The following is a 16,690-nucleotide window of genomic DNA, read 5'->3' on the forward strand; positions in this document are numbered from 1 at the left end:
AGCCAATGCCCGCTACTGCCTCTGAGCCGATACCCGCTGCCACCGCCAATGGCTTACAAACTCGCCCACAATCAACTGACCCAGCCCTCCGCACTATCCTGACTTCTCCCGTCTGCTTACTTTGTGCTTTCCAATGCACAATGCAAACTACAGGTAGTACTGCAGGGCCCACACCCTTTTACTTGCCTTACAGAGCAGCTCTGGGGCTGTTACAGTGCCCAGCTGCTGCAAGAAATCAGCTTGAATGCTTCAGGGGCTGGGGCATAGCCAACATGAGCCCCACACCGAAGGAGGGTGGAGGTGTTTAATGCGAACTAGGGGTCATCCAAGCGCCGCAAAAGGCCGCCATGCCCTGCACGCCCCTTTTCTCTTTTCATATGCAGACGAGAGTTGAAGCCAACTTTAACCCACTGCTTGGATGGCATTACCATATGCAAATCAATCTGCTGCAGGCCTTCCCCCAGGAATGCTTGCACTAGTTGTTGCATTTGGTTTGTTGTTTGGGGGTGCTTCAGTATTAGGCAGCCTTCTGCCCTCCCATGTTCATCTGAAAATATGTGTTCTCCCTGCAGTTGTTGTCCCCAGATGAGAGTTCCCTTGTGCTGCCTCAGTTGAATCTCCTTTACTTGACAGAGATGTGCCTGAGCAGCGGCCCTCCCCAGCCCTATCTCAAATCATACTTATTTTGCATAGGAGATACCATGGTCATGAAGATTGTTTTCCCAGGGTGAGGTTCATTCATTGCATTCTGGGTATGCTGACCCCTGTGATTTCCCCAAATGTGGGAAACTCGACTGCATTATTTGTGGTAGTGGGGGACTGTGTTTGTGCTTTCCTCTGGTCAGCTCTGGTAAAAGTCAGATTTCTTTGTCTCAGATCTTCCTCTAGCCTTGTTCTTCTTTCGAGAGTTCCCTTGTGCTGCCTCAGTTGGATCTCCTTCACTTGACAGGGGGGTGCACGAGCAGCGACCCTCCCCAGCTCTAGCCCAACTCCTATTTACCTGCCAGGTGAGATACTATGATCAGGAAGGTGCTTCTCCCAGGGCAAGGCTCACCCATTGCACTCTGGGTGTGCTGCTCCTGCGATTTCCCCAAATGTGGGACACTTGACTGCATAATTTGTGTTTCCTCTGGTCGGCTCTCATATAATTCAGATCTCTTTGTCTCAGGTCTTTCTCCAGCCTAGTTTGCTGTCTGTTTCCACTTCTCTTTTCTTAAGCCGCTCCCTTCTATGCAGTTGCGCACTATCCTGACCTCTCCCGTCTGCTTACTTTGTGCCTTCCAACGCACAATGCATACTACAGGTAGTGCTGCAGGGCCCACACCCTTTTACATGCTTTACAGAGCAACTCTGGAGCTGTTACAGTGCCCAGCTGCTGCAAGAAATCATCTTGAATGCTTCAGGGGCTGGGGCATAGCCAACATGAGCCCCACACCGAAGGAGGGGTCATCCAAGCGCCACAAAAGGACACCATGCCCTGCACATCCCTTTTTTCTTTTCATATGCAGACGAGGGTTGAAGCCAACTTTGACCCACTGCTTGGATGACATCACCATATGCAAATCCATCTGCTGCAGGCCTTCCCCCAGGAATGCTTGCACTAGTTGTTGCATTTGGTTTGTTGTTTGGGGGTGCTTCAGTATTAGGCAGCCTTCTGCCCTCCCATGTTCATCTGAAAATATGTGTTCTCCCTGCAGTTGTTGTCCCCAGATGAGAGTTCCCTTGTGCTGCCTCAGTTGAATCTCCTTTACTTGACAGAGATGTGCCTGAGCAGCGGCCCTCCCCAGCCCTATCCCAAATCATACTTATTTTGCATAGGAGATACCATGGTCATGAAGATTGTTCTCCCAGGGTGAGGTTCATTCATTGCATTCTGGGTATGCTGACCCCTGTGATTTCCCCAAATGTGGGAAACTCAACTGCATTATTTGTGGTAGTGGGGGACTGTGTTTGTGCTTTCCTCTGGTCAGCTCTGGTAAAAGTCAGATTTCTTTGTCTCAGATCTTCCTCTAGCCTTGTTCTTCTTTCGAGAGTTCCCTTGTGCTGCCTCAGTTGGATCTCCTTCACTTGACAGGGGGGTACCCGAGCAGCGACCCTCCCCAGCTCTAGCCCAACTCCTACTTACCTGCCAGGTGAGATACTATGATCATGTAGGTGCTTCTCCCAGGGCAAGGCTCACCCATTGCACTCTGGGTGTGCTGCCCCTGTGATTTCCCCAAATGTGGGAAACTTGACTGCATAATTTGTTTTTCCCCTGGTCGTCTCTCGTATAATTCAGATCTCTTTGTCTCAGGTCTCTCTCCAGCCTAGTTTGCTGTCTGTTTCCACTTCTCTTTTCTTGAGCCGCTCCCTTCTATGCCCTTGCGCACTATCCTGACTTCTCCCGTCTGTTTACTTTGTGCCTTCCAACACACAATGCAAACTACAGGTAGTGCTGCAGGGCCCACACCCTTTTACTTGCCTCACAGAGCAGCTCTGGAGCTGTTACAGTACCCAGCTGCTGCAAGAAATCAGCTTGAATGCTTCAGGGGCTGGGGCATTGCCAACATGAGCCCCACACCGAAGGAGGGTGGGGGTGTTTAATGCGAACTAAGGGTCACCCAAGCGCCGCAAAAGGCCGCCATGCCCTGCACGCCCCTTTTCTCTTTTCATATGCAGACGAGGGTTGAAGCCAACTTTGACCCACTGCTTGGATGGCATTACCATATGCAAATCAATCTGCTGCAGGCCTTCCCCCAGGAATGCTTGCACTAGTTGTTGCATTTGGTTTGTTGTTTGGGGGTGCTTCAGTATTAGGCAGCCTTCTGCCCTCCCATGTTCATCTGAAAATATGTGTTCTCCCTGCAGTTGTTGTCCCCAGATGAGAGTTCCCTTGTGCTGCCTCAGTTGAATCTCCTTTACTTGACAGAGATGTGCCTGAGCAGCGGCCCTCCCCAGCCCTATCCCAAATCATACTTATTTTGCATAGGAGATACCATGGTCATGAAGATTGTTCTCCCAGGGTGAGGTTCATTCATTGCATTCTGGGTATGCTGACCCCTGTGATTTCCCCAAATGTGGGAAACTCGACTGCATTATTTGTGGTAGTGGGGGACTGTGTTTGTGCTTTCCTCTGCTCAGCTCTGGTAAAAGTCAGATTTCTTTGTCTCAGATCTTCCTCTAGCCTTGTTCTTCTTTCGAGAGTTCCCTTGTGCTGCCTCAGTTGGATCTCCTTCACTTGACAGAGGGGTGCCCGAGCATTGACCCTCCCCAGCTCTAGCCCAACTCCTACTTACCTGCCAGGTGAGATACTATGATCAGGAAGGTGCTTCTCCCAGGGCAAGGCTCACCCATTGCACTCTGGGTGTGCTGCTCCTGCGATTTCCCCAAATGTGGGAAACTTGACTGCATAATTTGTGTTTCCTCTGGTCGGCTCTCGTATAATTCAGATCTCTTTGTCTCAGGTCTTTCTCCAGCCTAGTTTGCTGTCTGTTTCCACTTCTCTTTTCTTGAGCCGCTCCCTTCTATGCCCTTGCGCACTATCCTGACCTCTCCCGTCTGCTGACTTTGTGCCTTCCAACGCACAATGCATACTACAGGTAGTGCTGCAGGGCCCACACCCTTTTACATGCTTTACAGAACAGCTCTGGAGCTGTTACAGTGCCCAGCTGCTGCAAGAAATCATCTTGAATGCTTTACGGGCTGGGGCATAGCCAACATGAGCCCCACACCGAAGGAGGGTGGAGATGTTTAATGCGAATTAAGGGTCATCCAAGCGCCACAAAAGGACGCCATGCCCTGCACATCCCTTTTTTCTTTTCATATGCAGACGAGGGTTGAAGCCAACTTTGACCCACTGCTTGGATGACATCACCATATGCAAATCCATCTGCTGCAGGCCTTCCCCCAGGAATGCTTGTACTAGTTGTTGCATTTGGTTTGTTGTTTGGGGGTGCTTCAGTATTAGGCAGCCTTCTGCCCTCCCATGTTCATCTGAAAATATGTGTTCTCCCTGCAGTTGTTGTCCCCAGATGAGAGTTCCCTTGTGCTGCCTCAGTTGAATCTCCTTTACTTGACAGAGATGTGCCTGAGCAGCGGCCCTCCCCAGCCCTATCCCAAATCATACTTATTTTGCATAGGAGATACCATGGTCATGAAGATTGTTCTCCCAGGGTGAGGTTCATTCATTGCATTCTGGGTATGCTGACCCCTGTGATTTCCCCAAATGTGGGAAACTCGACTGCATTATTTGTGGTAGTGGGGGACTGTGTTTGTGCTTTCCTCTGCTCAGCTCTGGTAAAAGTCAGATTTCTTTGTCTCAGATCTTCCTCTAGCCTTGTTCTTCTTTCGAGAGTTCCCTTGTGCTGCCTCAGTTGGATCTCCTTCACTTGACAGAGGGGTGCCCGAGCAGCGACCCTCCCCAGCTCTAGCCCAACTCCTACTTACCTGCCAGGTGAGATACTATGATCAGGAAGGTGCTTCTCCCAGGGCAAGGCTCACCCATTGCACTCTGGGTGTGCTGCTCCTGCGATTTCCCCAAATGTGGGAAACTTGACTGCATAATTTGTGTTTCCTCTGGTCGGCTCTCGTATAATTCAGATCTCTTTGTCTCAGGTCTTTCTCCAGCCTAGTTTGCTGTCTGTTTCCACTTCTCTTTTCTTGAGCCGCTCCCTTCTATGCCCTTGCGCACTATCCTGACCTCTCCCGTCTGCTGACTTTGTGCCTTCCAACGCACAATGCATACTACAGGTAGTGCTGCAGGGCCCACACCCTTTTACATGCTTTACAGAACAGCTCTGGAGCTGTTACAGTGCCCAGCTGCTGCAAGAAATCATCTTGAATGCTTTACGGGCTGGGGCATAGCCAACATGAGCCCCACACCGAAGGAGGGTGGAGATGTTTAATGCGAATTAAGGGTCATCCAAGCGCCACAAAAGGACGCCATGCCCTGCACATCCCTTTTTTCTTTTCATATGCAGACGAGGGTTGAAGCCAACTTTGACCCACTGCTTGGATGACATCACCATATGCAAATCCATCTGCTGCAGGCCTTCCCCCAGGAATGCTTGTACTAGTTGTTGCATTTGGTTTGTTGTTTGGGGGTGCTTCAGTATTAGGCAGCCTTCTGCCCTCCCATGTTCATCTGAAAATATGTGTTCTCCCTGCAGTTGTTGTCCCCAGATAAGAGTTCCCTTGTGCTGCCTCAGTTGAATCGCCTTTACTTGACAGAGATGTGCCTGAGCAGCGGCCCTCCCCAGCCCTATCCCAAATCATACTTATTTTGCATAGGAGATATCATGGTCATGAAGATTGTTCTCCCAGGGTGAGGTTCATTCATTGCATTCTGGGTATGATGACCCCTGTGATTTCCCCAAATGTGGAAAACTCGACTGCATTATTTGTGGTAGAGGGGGACTGTGTTTGTGCTTTCCTCTGGTCAGCTCTGGTAAAAGTCAGATTTCTTTGTCTCAGATCTTCCTCTAGCCTTGTTCTTCTTTCGAGAGTTCCCTTGTGCTGCCTCAGTTGGATCTCCTTCACTTGACAGGGGGGTGCCCGAGCAGCGACCCTCCCCAGCTCTAGCCCAACTCCTACTTACCTGCCAGGTGAGATACTATGATCAGGAAGGTGCTTCTCCCAGGGCAAGGCTCACCCATTGCACTCTGGGTGTGCTGCTCCTGCGATTTCCCCAAATGTGGGACACTTGACTGCATAATTTGTGTTTCCTCTGGTCGGCTCTCGTATAATTCAGATCTCTTTGTCTCAGGTCTCTCTCCAGCCTAGTTTGCTGTCTGTTTCCACTTCTCTTTTCTTGAACCGCTCCCTTCTATGCCCTTGCGCACTATCCTGACTTCTCCCGTCTGCTTACTTTGTGCCTTCCAACGCACAATGCGAACTACAGGTAGTGCTGCAGGGCCCACACCCTTTTAGTTGCCTTACAGAGCAGCTCTGGAGCTGTTACAGTGCCCAGCTGCTGCAAGAAATCAGCTTGAATGCTTCAGGTGCTGGGGAATAGCCAACATGAGCCCCACACCGAAGGAGGGTGGAGGTGTTTAATGCGAATTAGGGGTCATGCAAGCGCCGCAAAAGGCCGCCATGCCCTGCACATCCCTGTTTTCTTTTCATATGCAGTCGAGGGTTGAAGCCAACTTTGACCCACTGCTTGGATGACATCACCATATGCAAATCCATCTGCTGCAGGCCTTCCCCCAGGAATGCTTGCACTAGTTGTTGCATTTGGTTTGTTGTTTGGGGGTGCTTCAGTATTAGGCAGCCTTCTGCCCTCCCATGTTCATCTGAAAATATGTGTTCTCCCTGCAGTTGTTGTCCCCAGATGAGAGTTCCCTTGTGCTGCCTCAGTTGAATCGCCTTTACTTGACAGAGATGTGCCTGAGCAGCGGCCCTCCCCAGCCCTATCCCAAATCATACTTATTTTGCATAGGAGATATCATGGTCATGAAGATTGTTCTCCCAGGGTGAGGTTCATTCATTGCATTCTGGGTATGATGACCCCTGTGATTTCCCCAAATGTGGGAAACTCGACTGCATTATTTGTGGTAGTGGGGGACTGTGTTTGTGCTTTCCTCTGGTCAGCTCTGGTAAAAGTCAGATTTCTTTGTTTCAGATCTTCCTCTAGCCTTGTTCTTCTTTCGAGAGTTCCCTTGTGCTGCCTCAGTTGGATCTCCTTCACTTGACAGGGGGGTGCCCGAGCAGCGACCCTCCCCAGCTCTAGCCCAACTCCTACTTACCTGCCAGGTGAGATACTATGATCATGTAGGTGCTTCTCCCAGGGCAAGGCTCACCCATTGCACTCTGGGTGTGCTGCCCCTTTGATTTCCCCAAATGTGGGAAACTTGACTGCATAATTTGTGTTTCCCCTGGTCGGCTCTCATATAATTCAGATCTCTTTGTCTCAGGTCTCTCTCCAGCCTAGTTTGCTGTCTGTTTCCACTTCTCTTTTCTTGAGCCGCTCTCTTCTATGCCCTTGCGCACTATCCTGACTTCTCCCGTCTGCTTACTTTGTGCCTTCCAACGCACAATGCGAACTACAGGTAGTGCTGCAGGGCCCACACCCTTTAACTTGACTTACAGAGCAACTCTGGAGCTGTTACAGTGCCCAGCTGCTGCAAGAAATCAGCTTGAATGCTTCAGGGGCTGGGGCATAGCCAACATGAGCCCCACACCGAATGAGGGTGGAGGTGTTTAATGCGAACTAGGGGTCATCCAAGCGCCGCAAAAGGCCGCCATGCCCTGCACGCCCCTTTTCTCTTTTCATATGCAGATGAGGGTTGAAGCCAACTTTGACCCACTGCTTGGATGACATCACCATATGCAAATCCATCTGCTGCAGGCCTTCCCCCAGGAATGCTTGTACTAGTTGTTGCATTTGGTTTGTTGTTTGGGGGTGCTTCAGTATTAGGCAGCCTTCTGCCCTCCCATGTTCATCTGAAAATATGTGTTCTCCCTGCAGTTGTTGTCCCCAGATGAGAGTTCCCTTGTGCTGCCTCAGTTGAATCTCCTTTACTTGACAGAGATGTGCCTGAGCAGCGGCCCTCACCAGCCCTATCCCAAATCATACTTATTTTGCATAGGAGATACCATGGTCATGAAGATTGTTCTCCCAGGGTGAGGTTCATTCATTGCATTCTGGGTATGCTGACCCCTGTGATTTCCCCAAATGTGGGAAACTCGACTGCATTATTTGTGGTAGTGGGGGACTGTGTTTGTGCTTTCCTCTGGTCAGCTCTGGTAAAAGTCAGATTTCTTTGTCTCAGATCTTCCTCTAGCCTTGTTCCTCTTTCAAGAGTTCCCTTGTGCTGCCTCAGTTGGATCTCCTTCACTTGACAGGGGGGTGCCCGAGCAGCGACCCTCCCCAGCTCTAGCCCAACTCCTACTTACCTGCCAGGTGAGATACTATGATCATGAAGGTGCTACTCCCAGGGCAAGGCTCACCCATTGCACTCTGGGTGTGCTGCTCCTGCAATTTCCCCAAATGTGGGACACTTGACTGCCTAATTTGTGTTTCCCCTGGTCGGCTCTCGTATAATTCAGATCTCTTTGTCTCAGGTCTCTCTCCAGTATAGTTTGCTGTCTGTTTCCACTTCTCTTTTCTTGAGCCGCTCCCTTCTATGCCCTTGCGCACTATCCTGACTTCTCCCGTCTGCTTACTTTGTGCCTTCCAATGCACAATGCAAACTACAGGTAGTGCTGCAGGGCCCACACCCTTTTACTTGCCTTACAGAGCAGCTCTGGAGCTGTTACAGTGCCCAGCTGCTGCAAGAAATCAGCTTGAATGCTTCAGGGGCTGGGGCATAGCCAACATGAGCCCCACACCGAAGGAGGGTGGAGGTGTTTAATGCGAACTAGAGGTCATCCAAGCGCCGCAAAAGGCCGCCATGCCCTGCACGCCCCTTTTCTCTTTTTTGATATGCAGACGAGGGTTGAAGCCAACTTTGACCCACTGCTTGGATGGCATTACCATATGCAAATCAATCTGCTGCAGGCCTTCCCCCAGGAATGCTTGCACTAGTTGTTGCATTTGGTTTGTTGTTTGGGGGTGCTTCAGTATTAGGCAGCCTTCTGCCCTCCCATGTTCATCTGAAAATATGTGTTCTCCCTGCAGTTGTTGTCCCCAGATGAGAGTTCCCTTGTGCTGCCTCAGTTGAATCTCCTTTACTTGACAGAGATGTGCCTGAGCAGCGGCCCTCCCCAGCCCTATCCCAAATCATACTTATTTTGCATAGGAGATACCATGGTCATGAAGATTGTTCTCCCAGGGTGAGGTTCATTTATTGCATTCTGGGTATGCTGACCCCTGTGATTTCCCCAAATGTGGGAAACTCAACTGCATTATTTGTGGTAGTGGGGGACTGTGTTTGTGCTTTCCTCTGGTCAGCTCTGGTAAAAGTCAGATTTCTTTGTCTCAGATCTTCCTCTAGCCTTGTTCTTCTTCCGAGAGTTCCCTTGTGCTGCCTCAGTTGGATCTCCTTCACTTGACAGGGGGGTGCACGAGCAGCGACCCTCCCCAGCTCTAGCCCAACTCCTACTTACCTGCCAGGTGAGATACTATGATCAGGAAGGTGCTTCTCCCAGGGCAAGGCTCACCCATTGCACTCTGGGTGTGCTGCTCCTGCGATTTCCCCAAATGTGGGACACTTGACTGCATAATTTGTGTTTCCTCTGGTCGGCTCTCGTATAATTCAGATCTCTTTGTCTCAGGTCTCTCTCCAGCCTAGTTTGCTGTCTGTTTCCACTTCTCTTTTCTTGAACCGCTCCCTTCTATGCCCTTGCGCACTATCCTGACTTCTCCCGTCTGCTTACTTTGTGCCTTCCAACGCACAATGCGAACTACAGGTAGTGCTGCAGGGCCCACACCCTTTTAGTTGCCTTACAGAGCAGCTCTGGAGCTGTTACAGTGCCCAGCTGCTGCAAGAAATCAGCTTGAATGCTTCAGGTGCTGGGGCATAGCCAACATGAGCCCCACACCGAAGGAGGGTGGAGGTGTTTAATGCGAATTAGGGGTCATGCAAGCGCCGCAAAAGGCCGCCATGCCCTGCACATCCCTGTTTTCTTTTCATATGCAGTCGAGGGTTGAAGCCAACTTTGACCCACTGCTTGGATGACATCACCATATGCAAATCCATCTGCTGCAGGCCTTCCCCCAGGAATGCTTGCACTAGTTGTTGCATTTGGTTTGTTGTTTGGGGGTGCTTCAGTATTAGGCAGCCTTCTGCCCTCCCATGTTCATCTGAAAATATGTGTTCTCCCTGCAGTTGTTGTCCCCAGATGAGAGTTCCCTTGTGCTGCCTCAGTTGAATCGCCTTTACTTGACAGAGATGTGCCTGAGCAGCGGCCCTCCCCAGCCCTATCCCAAATCATACTTATTTTGCATAGGAGATATCATGGTCATGAAGATTGTTCTCCCAGGGTGAGGTTCATTCATTGCATTCTGGGTATGATGACCCCTGTGATTTCCCCAAATGTGGGAAACTCGACTGCATTATTTGTGGTAGTGGGGGACTGTGTTTGTGCTTTCCTCTGGTCAGCTCTGGTAAAAGTCAGATTTCTTTGTCTCAGATCTTCCTCTAGCCTTGTTCTTCTTTCGAGAGTTCCCTTGTGCTGCCTCAGTTGGATCTCCTTCACTTGACAGGGGGGTGCCCGAGCAGCGACCCTCCCCAGCTCTAGCCCAACTCCTACTTACCTGCCAGGTGAGATACTATGATCATGTAGGTGCTTCTCCCAGGGCAAGGCTCACCCATTGCACTCTGGGTGTGCTGCCCCTTTGATTTCCCCAAATGTGGGAAACTTGACTGCATAATTTGTGTTTCCCCTGGTCGGCTCTCATATAATTCAGATCTCTTTGTCTCAGGTCTCTCTCCAGCCTAGTTTGCTGTCTGTTTCCACTTCTCTTTTCTTGAGCCGCTCTCTTCTATGCCCTTGCGCACTATCCTGACTTCTCCCGTCTGCTTACTTTGTGCCTTCCAACGCACAATGCGAACTACAGGTAGTGCTGCAGGGCCCACACCCTTTAACTTGACTTACAGAGCAACTCTGGAGCTGTTACAGTGCCCAGCTGCTGCAAGAAATCAGCTTGAATGCTTCAGGGGCTGGGGCATAGCCAACATGAGCCCCACACCGAATGAGGGTGGAGGTGTTTAATGCGAACTAGGGGTCATCCAAGCGCCGCAAAAGGCCGCCATGCCCTGCACGCCCCTTTTCTCTTTTCATATGCAGATGAGGGTTGAAGCCAACTTTGACCCACTGCTTGGATGACATCACCATATGCAAATCCATCTGCTGCAGGCCTTCCCCCAGGAATGCTTGTACTAGTTGTTGCATTTGGTTTGTTGTTTGGGGGTGCTTCAGTATTAGGCAGCCTTCTGCCCTCCCATGTTCATCTGAAAATATGTGTTCTCCCTGCAGTTGTTGTCCCCAGATGAGAGTTCCCTTGTGCTGCCTCAGTTGAATCTCCTTTACTTGACAGAGATGTGCCTGAGCAGCGGCCCTCACCAGCCCTATCCCAAATCATACTTATTTTGCATAGGAGATACCATGGTCATGAAGATTGTTCTCCCAGGGTGAGGTTCATTCATTGCATTCTGGGTATGCTGACCCCTGTGATTTCCCCAAATGTGGGAAACTCGACTGCATTATTTGTGGTAGTGGGGGACTGTGTTTGTGCTTTCCTCTGGTCAGCTCTGGTAAAAGTCAGATTTCTTTGTCTCAGATCTTCCTCTAGCCTTGTTCCTCTTTCAAGAGTTCCCTTGTGCTGCCTCAGTTGGATCTCCTTCACTTGACAGGGGGGTGCCCGAGCAGCGACCCTCCCCAGCTCTAGCCCAACTCCTACTTACCTGCCAGGTGAGATACTATGATCATGAAGGTGCTACTCCCAGGGCAAGGCTCACCCATTGCATTCTGGGTGTGCTGCTCCTGCAATTTCCCCAAATGTGGGACACTTGACTGCATAATTTGTGTTTCCCCTGGTCGGCTCTCGTATAATTCAGATCTCTTTGTCTCAGGTCTCTCTCCAGTATAGTTTGCTGTCTGTTTCCACTTCTCTTTTTTTGAGCCGCTCCCTTCTATGCCCTTGCGCACTATCCTGACTTCTCCCGTCTGCTTACTTTGTGCCTTCCAATGCACAATGCAAACTACAGGTAGTGCTGCAGGGCCCACACCCTTTTACTTGCCTTACAGAGCAGCTCTGGAGCTGTTACAGTGCCCAGCTGCTGCAAGAAATCAGCTTGAATGCTTCAGGGGCTGGGGCATAGCCAACATGAGCCCCACACCGAAGGAGGGTGGAGGTGTTTAATGCGAACTAGAGGTCATCCAAGCGCCGCAAAAGGCCGCCATGCCCTGCACGCCCCTTTTCTCTTTTTTGATATGCAGACGAGGGTTGAAGCCAACTTTGACCCACTGCTTGGATGGCATTACCATATGCAAATCAATCTGCTGCAGGCCTTCCCCCAGGAATGCTTGCACTAGTTGTTGCATTTGGTTTGTTGTTTGGGGGTGCTTCAGTATTAGGCAGCCTTCTGCCCTCCCATGTTCATCTGAAAATATGTGTTCTCCCTGCAGTTGTTGTCCCCAGATGAGAGTTCCCTTGTGCTGCCTCAGTTGAATCTCCTTTACTTGACAGAGATGTGCCTGAGCAGCGGCCCTCCCCAGCCCTATCCCAAATCATACTTATTTTGCATAGGAGATACCATGGTCATGAAGATTGTTCTCCCAGGGTGAGGTTCATTTATTGCATTCTGGGTATGCTGACCCCTGTGATTTCCCCAAATGTGGGAAACTCAACTGCATTATTTGTGGTAGTGGGGGACTGTGTTTGTGCTTTCCTCTGGTCAGCTCTGGTAAAAGTCAGATTTCTTTGTCTCAGATCTTCCTCTAGCCTTGTTCTTCTTCCGAGAGTTCCCTTGTGCTGCCTCAGTTGGATCTCCTTCACTTGACAGGGGGGTGCACGAGCAGCGACCCTCCCCAGCTCTAGCCCAACTCCTACTTACCTGCCAGGTGAGATACTATGATCAGGAAGGTGCTTCTCCCAGGGCAAGGCTCACCCATTGCACTCTGGGTGTGCTGCTCCTGCGATTTCCCCAAATGTGGGACACTTGACTGCATAATTTGTGTTTCCTCTGGTCGGCTCTCGTATAATTCAGATCTCTTTGTCTCAGGTCTCTCTCCAGCCTAGTTTGCTGTCTGTTTCCACTTCTCTTTTCTTGAACCGCTCCCTTCTATGCCCTTGCGCACTATCCTGACTTCTCCCGTCTGCTTACTTTGTGCCTTCCAACGCACAATGCGAACTACAGGTAGTGCTTCAGGGCCCACACCCTTTTAGTTGCCTTACAGAGCAGCTCTGGAGCTGTTACAGTGCCCAGCTGCTGCAAGAAATCAGCTTGAATGCTTCAGGTGCTGGGGCATAGCCAACATGAGCCCCACACCGAAGGAGGGTGGAGGTGTTTAATGCGAATTAGGGGTCATGCAAGCGCCGCAAAAGGCCGCCATGCCCTGCACATCCCTGTTTTCTTTTCATATGCAGTCGAGGGTTGAAGCCAACTTTGACCCACTGCTTGGATGACATCACCATATGCAAATCCATCTGCTGCAGGCCTTCCCCCAGGAATGCTTGCACTAGTTGTTGCATTTGGTTTGTTGTTTGGGGGTGCTTCAGTATTAGGCAGCCTTCTGCCCTCCCATGTTCATCTGAAAATATGTGTTCTCCCTGCAGTTGTTGTCCCCAGATGAGAGTTCCCTTGTGCTGCCTCAGTTGAATCGCCTTTACTTGACAGAGATGTGCCTGAGCAGCGGCCCTCCCCAGCCCTATCCCAAATCATACTTATTTTGCATAGGAGATATCATGGTCATGAAGATTGTTCTCCCAGGGTGAGGTTCATTCATTGCATTCTGGGTATGATGACCCCTGTGATTTCCCCAAATGTGGGAAACTCGACTGCATTATTTGTGGTAGTGGGGGACTGTGTTTGTGCTTTCCTCTGGTCAGCTCTGGTAAAAGTCAGATTTCTTTGTCTCAGATCTTCCTCTAGCCTTGTTCTTCTTTCGAGAGTTCCCTTGTGCTGCCTCAGTTGGATCTCCTTCACTTGACAGGGGGGTGCCCGAGCAGCGACCCTCCCCAGCTCTAGCCCAACTCCTACTTACCTGCCAGGTGAGATACTATGATCATGTAGGTGCTTCTCCCAGGGCAAGGCTCACCCATTGCACTCTGGGTGTGCTGCCCCTTTGATTTCCCCAAATGTGGGAAACTTGACTGCATAATTTGTGTTTCCCCTGGTCGGCTCTCATATAATTCAGATCTCTTTGTCTCAGGTCTCTCTCCAGCCTAGTTTGCTGTCTGTTTCCACTTCTCTTTTCTTGAGCCGCTCTCTTCTATGCCCTTGCGCACTATCCTGACTTCTCCCGTCTGCTTACTTTGTGCCTTCCAACGCACAATGCGAACTACAGGTAGTGCTGCAGGGCCCACACCCTTTAACTTGACTTACAGAGCAACTCTGGAGCTGTTACAGTGCCCAGCTGCTGCAAGAAATCAGCTTGAATGCTTCAGGGGCTGGGGCATAGCCAACATGAGCCCCACACCGAATGAGGGTGGAGGTGTTTAATGCGAACTAGGGGTCATCCAAGCGCCGCAAAAGGCCGCCATGCCCTGCACGCCCCTTTTCTCTTTTCATATGCAGATGAGGGTTGAAGCCAACTTTGACCCACTGCTTGGATGACATCACCATATGCAAATCCATCTGCTGCAGGCCTTCCCCCAGGAATGCTTGTACTAGTTGTTGCATTTGGTTTGTTGTTTGGGGGTGCTTCAGTATTAGGCAGCCTTCTGCCCTCCCATGTTCATCTGAAAATATGTGTTCTCCCTGCAGTTGTTGTCCCCAGATGAGAGTTCCCTTGTGCTGCCTCAGTTGAATCTCCTTTACTTGACAGAGATGTGCCTGAGCAGCGGCCCTCACCAGCCCTATCCCAAATCATACTTATTTTGCATAGGAGATACCATGGTCATGAAGATTGTTCTCCCAGGGTGAGGTTCATTCATTGCATTCTGGGTATGATGACCCCTGTGATTTCCCCAAATGTGGGAAACTCGACTGCATTATTTGTGGTAGTGGGGGACTGTGTTTGTGCTTTCCTCTGGTCAGCTCTGGTAAAAGTCAGATTTCTTTGTCTCAGATCTTCCTCTAGCCTTGTTCTTCTTTCGAGAGTTCCCTTGTGCTGCCTCAGTTGGATCTCCTTCACTTGACAGGGGGGTGCCCGAGCAGCGACCCTCCCCAGCTCTAGCCCAACTCCTACTTACCTGCCAGGTGAGATACTATGATCATGTAGGTGCTTCTCCCAGGGCAAGGCTCACCCATTGCACTCTGGGTGTGCTGCCCCTTTGATTTCCCCAAATGTGGGAAACTTGACTGCATAATTTGTGTTTCCCCTGGTCGGCTCTCATATAATTCAGATCTCTTTGTCTCAGGTCTCTCTCCAGCCTAGTTTGCTGTCTGTTTCCACTTCTCTTTTCTTGAGCCGCTCTCTTCTATGCCCTTGCGCACTATCCTGACTTCTCCCGTCTGCTTACTTTGTGCCTTCCAACGCACAATGCGAACTACAGGTAGTGCTGCAGGGCCCACACCCTTTAACTTGACTTACAGAGCAACTCTGGAGCTGTTACAGTGCCCAGCTGCTGCAAGAAATCAGCTTGAATGCTTCAGGGGCTGGGGCATAGCCAACATGAGCCCCACACCGAATGAGGGTGGAGGTGTTTAATGCGAACTAGGGGTCATCCAAGCGCCGCAAAAGGCCGCCATGCCCTGCACGCCCCTTTTCTCTTTTCATATGCAGATGAGGGTTGAAGCCAACTTTGACCCACTGCTTGGATGACATCACCATATGCAAATCCATCTGCTGCAGGCCTTCCCCCAGGAATGCTTGTACTAGTTGTTGCATTTGGTTTGTTGTTTGGGGGTGCTTCAGTATTAGGCAGCCTTCTGCCCTCCCATGTTCATCTGAAAATATGTGTTCTCCCTGCAGTTGTTGTCCCCAGATGAGAGTTCCCTTGTGCTGCCTCAGTTGAATCTCCTTTACTTGACAGAGATGTGCCTGAGCAGCGGCCCTCACCAGCCCTATCCCAAATCATACTTATTTTGCATAGGAGATACCATGGTCATGAAGATTGTTCTCCCAGGGTGAGGTTCATTCATTGCATTCTGGGTATGCTGACCCCTGTGATTTCCCCAAATGTGGGAAACTCGACTGCATTATTTGTGGTAGTGGGGGACTGTGTTTGTGCTTTCCTCTGGTCAGCTCTGGTAAAAGTCAGATTTCTTTGTCTCAGATCTTCCTCTAGCCTTGTTCCTCTTTCAAGAGTTCCCTTGTGCTGCCTCAGTTGGATCTCCTTCACTTGACAGGGGGGTGCCCGAGCAGCGACCCTCCCCAGCTCTAGCCCAACTCCTACTTACCTGCCAGGTGAGATACTATGATCATGAAGGTGCTACTCCCAGGGCAAGGCTCACCCATTGCACTCTGGGTGTGCTGCTCCTGCAATTTCCCCAAATGTGGGACACTTGACTGCATAATTTGTGTTTCCCCTGGTCGGCTCTCGTATAATTCAGATCTCTTTGTCTCAGGTCTCTCTCCAGTATAGTTTGCTGTCTGTTTCCACTTCTCTTTTTTTGAGCCGCTCCCTTCTATGCCCTTGCGCACTATCCTGACTTCTCCCGTCTGCTTACTTTGTGCCTTCCAATGCACAATGCAAACTACAGGTAGTGCTGCAGGGCCCACACCCTTTTACTTGCCTTACAGAGCAGCTCTGGAGCTGTTACAGTGCCCAGCTGCTGCAAGAAATCAGCTTGAATGCTTCAGGGGCTGGGGCATAGCCAACATGAGCCCCACACCGAAGGAGGGTGGAGGTGTTTAATGCGAACTAGAGGTCATCCAAGCGCCGCAAAAGGCCGCCATGCCCTGCACGCCCCTTTTCTCTTTTTTGATATGCAGACGAGGGTTGAAGCCAACTTTGACCCACTGCTTGGATGGCATTACCATATGCAAATCAATCTGCTGCAGGCCTTCCCCCAGGAATGCTTGCACTAGTTGTTGCATTTGGTTTGTTGTTTGGGGGTGCTTCAGTATTAGGCAGCCTTCTGCCCTCCCATGTTCATCTGAAAATATGTGTTCTCCCTGCAGTTGTTGTCCCCAGATGAGAGTTCCCTTGTGCTGCCTC

At 50.5% G+C, this 16,690-nt stretch overlaps 24 non-coding genes and 4 pseudogenes across 24 annotated transcripts; all 28 read left to right on the forward strand.

The window, feature by feature from the left end:
• The first annotated feature begins 676 nt into the window (after positions 1-676).
• On the forward strand, positions 677-840 carry LOC135019650 (U1 spliceosomal RNA). Its single transcript, XR_010217176.1, has one exon. It is a non-coding gene; the product is annotated as a U1 spliceosomal RNA (small nuclear RNA).
• A 152-nt stretch (positions 841-992) lies between these two features.
• On the forward strand, positions 993-1,155 carry LOC135019595 (U1 spliceosomal RNA). The gene has a single exon (XR_010217134.1). It is a non-coding gene; the product is annotated as a U1 spliceosomal RNA (small nuclear RNA).
• Positions 1,156-1,801: 646 nt separating this feature from the next.
• Positions 1,802-1,965, forward strand: LOC135019601 (U1 spliceosomal RNA). Its single transcript, XR_010217140.1, has one exon. It is a non-coding gene; the product is annotated as a U1 spliceosomal RNA (small nuclear RNA).
• Positions 1,966-2,117: 152 nt separating this feature from the next.
• On the forward strand, positions 2,118-2,280 carry LOC135019615 (U1 spliceosomal RNA). The gene has a single exon (XR_010217147.1). It is a non-coding gene; the product is annotated as a U1 spliceosomal RNA (small nuclear RNA).
• A 671-nt stretch (positions 2,281-2,951) lies between these two features.
• LOC135019631 (U1 spliceosomal RNA) lies at positions 2,952-3,115 on the forward strand. Its single transcript, XR_010217158.1, has one exon. It is a non-coding gene; the product is annotated as a U1 spliceosomal RNA (small nuclear RNA).
• Positions 3,116-3,267: 152 nt separating this feature from the next.
• LOC135019571 (U1 spliceosomal RNA) lies at positions 3,268-3,430 on the forward strand. Its single transcript, XR_010217111.1, has one exon. It is a non-coding gene; the product is annotated as a U1 spliceosomal RNA (small nuclear RNA).
• Positions 3,431-4,101: 671 nt separating this feature from the next.
• Positions 4,102-4,265, forward strand: LOC135019632 (U1 spliceosomal RNA). Its single transcript, XR_010217159.1, has one exon. It is a non-coding gene; the product is annotated as a U1 spliceosomal RNA (small nuclear RNA).
• A 152-nt stretch (positions 4,266-4,417) lies between these two features.
• On the forward strand, positions 4,418-4,580 carry LOC135019573 (U1 spliceosomal RNA). The gene has a single exon (XR_010217112.1). It is a non-coding gene; the product is annotated as a U1 spliceosomal RNA (small nuclear RNA).
• Positions 4,581-5,251: 671 nt separating this feature from the next.
• LOC135019559 (U1 spliceosomal RNA) lies at positions 5,252-5,415 on the forward strand. Its single transcript, XR_010217099.1, has one exon. It is a non-coding gene; the product is annotated as a U1 spliceosomal RNA (small nuclear RNA).
• Positions 5,416-5,567: 152 nt separating this feature from the next.
• LOC135019577 (U1 spliceosomal RNA) lies at positions 5,568-5,730 on the forward strand. The gene has a single exon (XR_010217116.1). It is a non-coding gene; the product is annotated as a U1 spliceosomal RNA (small nuclear RNA).
• Positions 5,731-6,401: 671 nt separating this feature from the next.
• LOC135019667 (U1 spliceosomal RNA) lies at positions 6,402-6,565 on the forward strand. Its single transcript, XR_010217192.1, has one exon. It is a non-coding gene; the product is annotated as a U1 spliceosomal RNA (small nuclear RNA).
• A 152-nt stretch (positions 6,566-6,717) lies between these two features.
• Positions 6,718-6,859, forward strand: LOC135019606 (U1 spliceosomal RNA; annotated as a pseudogene).
• Positions 6,860-7,551: 692 nt separating this feature from the next.
• LOC135019633 (U1 spliceosomal RNA) lies at positions 7,552-7,715 on the forward strand. The gene has a single exon (XR_010217160.1). It is a non-coding gene; the product is annotated as a U1 spliceosomal RNA (small nuclear RNA).
• A 152-nt stretch (positions 7,716-7,867) lies between these two features.
• On the forward strand, positions 7,868-8,030 carry LOC135019605 (U1 spliceosomal RNA). Its single transcript, XR_010217143.1, has one exon. It is a non-coding gene; the product is annotated as a U1 spliceosomal RNA (small nuclear RNA).
• A 673-nt stretch (positions 8,031-8,703) lies between these two features.
• On the forward strand, positions 8,704-8,867 carry LOC135019652 (U1 spliceosomal RNA). Its single transcript, XR_010217178.1, has one exon. It is a non-coding gene; the product is annotated as a U1 spliceosomal RNA (small nuclear RNA).
• A 152-nt stretch (positions 8,868-9,019) lies between these two features.
• On the forward strand, positions 9,020-9,182 carry LOC135019578 (U1 spliceosomal RNA). Its single transcript, XR_010217117.1, has one exon. It is a non-coding gene; the product is annotated as a U1 spliceosomal RNA (small nuclear RNA).
• Positions 9,183-9,853: 671 nt separating this feature from the next.
• Positions 9,854-10,017, forward strand: LOC135019668 (U1 spliceosomal RNA). Its single transcript, XR_010217193.1, has one exon. It is a non-coding gene; the product is annotated as a U1 spliceosomal RNA (small nuclear RNA).
• Positions 10,018-10,169: 152 nt separating this feature from the next.
• On the forward strand, positions 10,170-10,311 carry LOC135019607 (U1 spliceosomal RNA; annotated as a pseudogene).
• A 692-nt stretch (positions 10,312-11,003) lies between these two features.
• LOC135019634 (U1 spliceosomal RNA) lies at positions 11,004-11,167 on the forward strand. Its single transcript, XR_010217161.1, has one exon. It is a non-coding gene; the product is annotated as a U1 spliceosomal RNA (small nuclear RNA).
• A 152-nt stretch (positions 11,168-11,319) lies between these two features.
• On the forward strand, positions 11,320-11,482 carry LOC135019604 (U1 spliceosomal RNA). Its single transcript, XR_010217142.1, has one exon. It is a non-coding gene; the product is annotated as a U1 spliceosomal RNA (small nuclear RNA).
• A 673-nt stretch (positions 11,483-12,155) lies between these two features.
• Positions 12,156-12,319, forward strand: LOC135019653 (U1 spliceosomal RNA). Its single transcript, XR_010217179.1, has one exon. It is a non-coding gene; the product is annotated as a U1 spliceosomal RNA (small nuclear RNA).
• A 152-nt stretch (positions 12,320-12,471) lies between these two features.
• Positions 12,472-12,634, forward strand: LOC135019579 (U1 spliceosomal RNA). Its single transcript, XR_010217118.1, has one exon. It is a non-coding gene; the product is annotated as a U1 spliceosomal RNA (small nuclear RNA).
• Positions 12,635-13,305: 671 nt separating this feature from the next.
• On the forward strand, positions 13,306-13,469 carry LOC135019555 (U1 spliceosomal RNA). Its single transcript, XR_010217095.1, has one exon. It is a non-coding gene; the product is annotated as a U1 spliceosomal RNA (small nuclear RNA).
• Positions 13,470-13,621: 152 nt separating this feature from the next.
• Positions 13,622-13,763, forward strand: LOC135019608 (U1 spliceosomal RNA; annotated as a pseudogene).
• Positions 13,764-14,455: 692 nt separating this feature from the next.
• LOC135019664 (U1 spliceosomal RNA) lies at positions 14,456-14,619 on the forward strand. Its single transcript, XR_010217189.1, has one exon. It is a non-coding gene; the product is annotated as a U1 spliceosomal RNA (small nuclear RNA).
• Positions 14,620-14,771: 152 nt separating this feature from the next.
• LOC135019609 (U1 spliceosomal RNA) lies at positions 14,772-14,913 on the forward strand (annotated as a pseudogene).
• A 692-nt stretch (positions 14,914-15,605) lies between these two features.
• On the forward strand, positions 15,606-15,769 carry LOC135019635 (U1 spliceosomal RNA). The gene has a single exon (XR_010217162.1). It is a non-coding gene; the product is annotated as a U1 spliceosomal RNA (small nuclear RNA).
• Positions 15,770-15,921: 152 nt separating this feature from the next.
• On the forward strand, positions 15,922-16,084 carry LOC135019588 (U1 spliceosomal RNA). The gene has a single exon (XR_010217127.1). It is a non-coding gene; the product is annotated as a U1 spliceosomal RNA (small nuclear RNA).
• The last annotated feature ends 606 nt before the right edge of the window (positions 16,085-16,690 follow it).

This window comes from Pseudophryne corroboree, unplaced genomic scaffold, assembly GCF_028390025.1.
Source record: "Pseudophryne corroboree isolate aPseCor3 unplaced genomic scaffold, aPseCor3.hap2 scaffold_336, whole genome shotgun sequence".
Lineage (NCBI taxonomy): Eukaryota > Metazoa > Chordata > Amphibia > Anura > Myobatrachidae > Pseudophryne > Pseudophryne corroboree.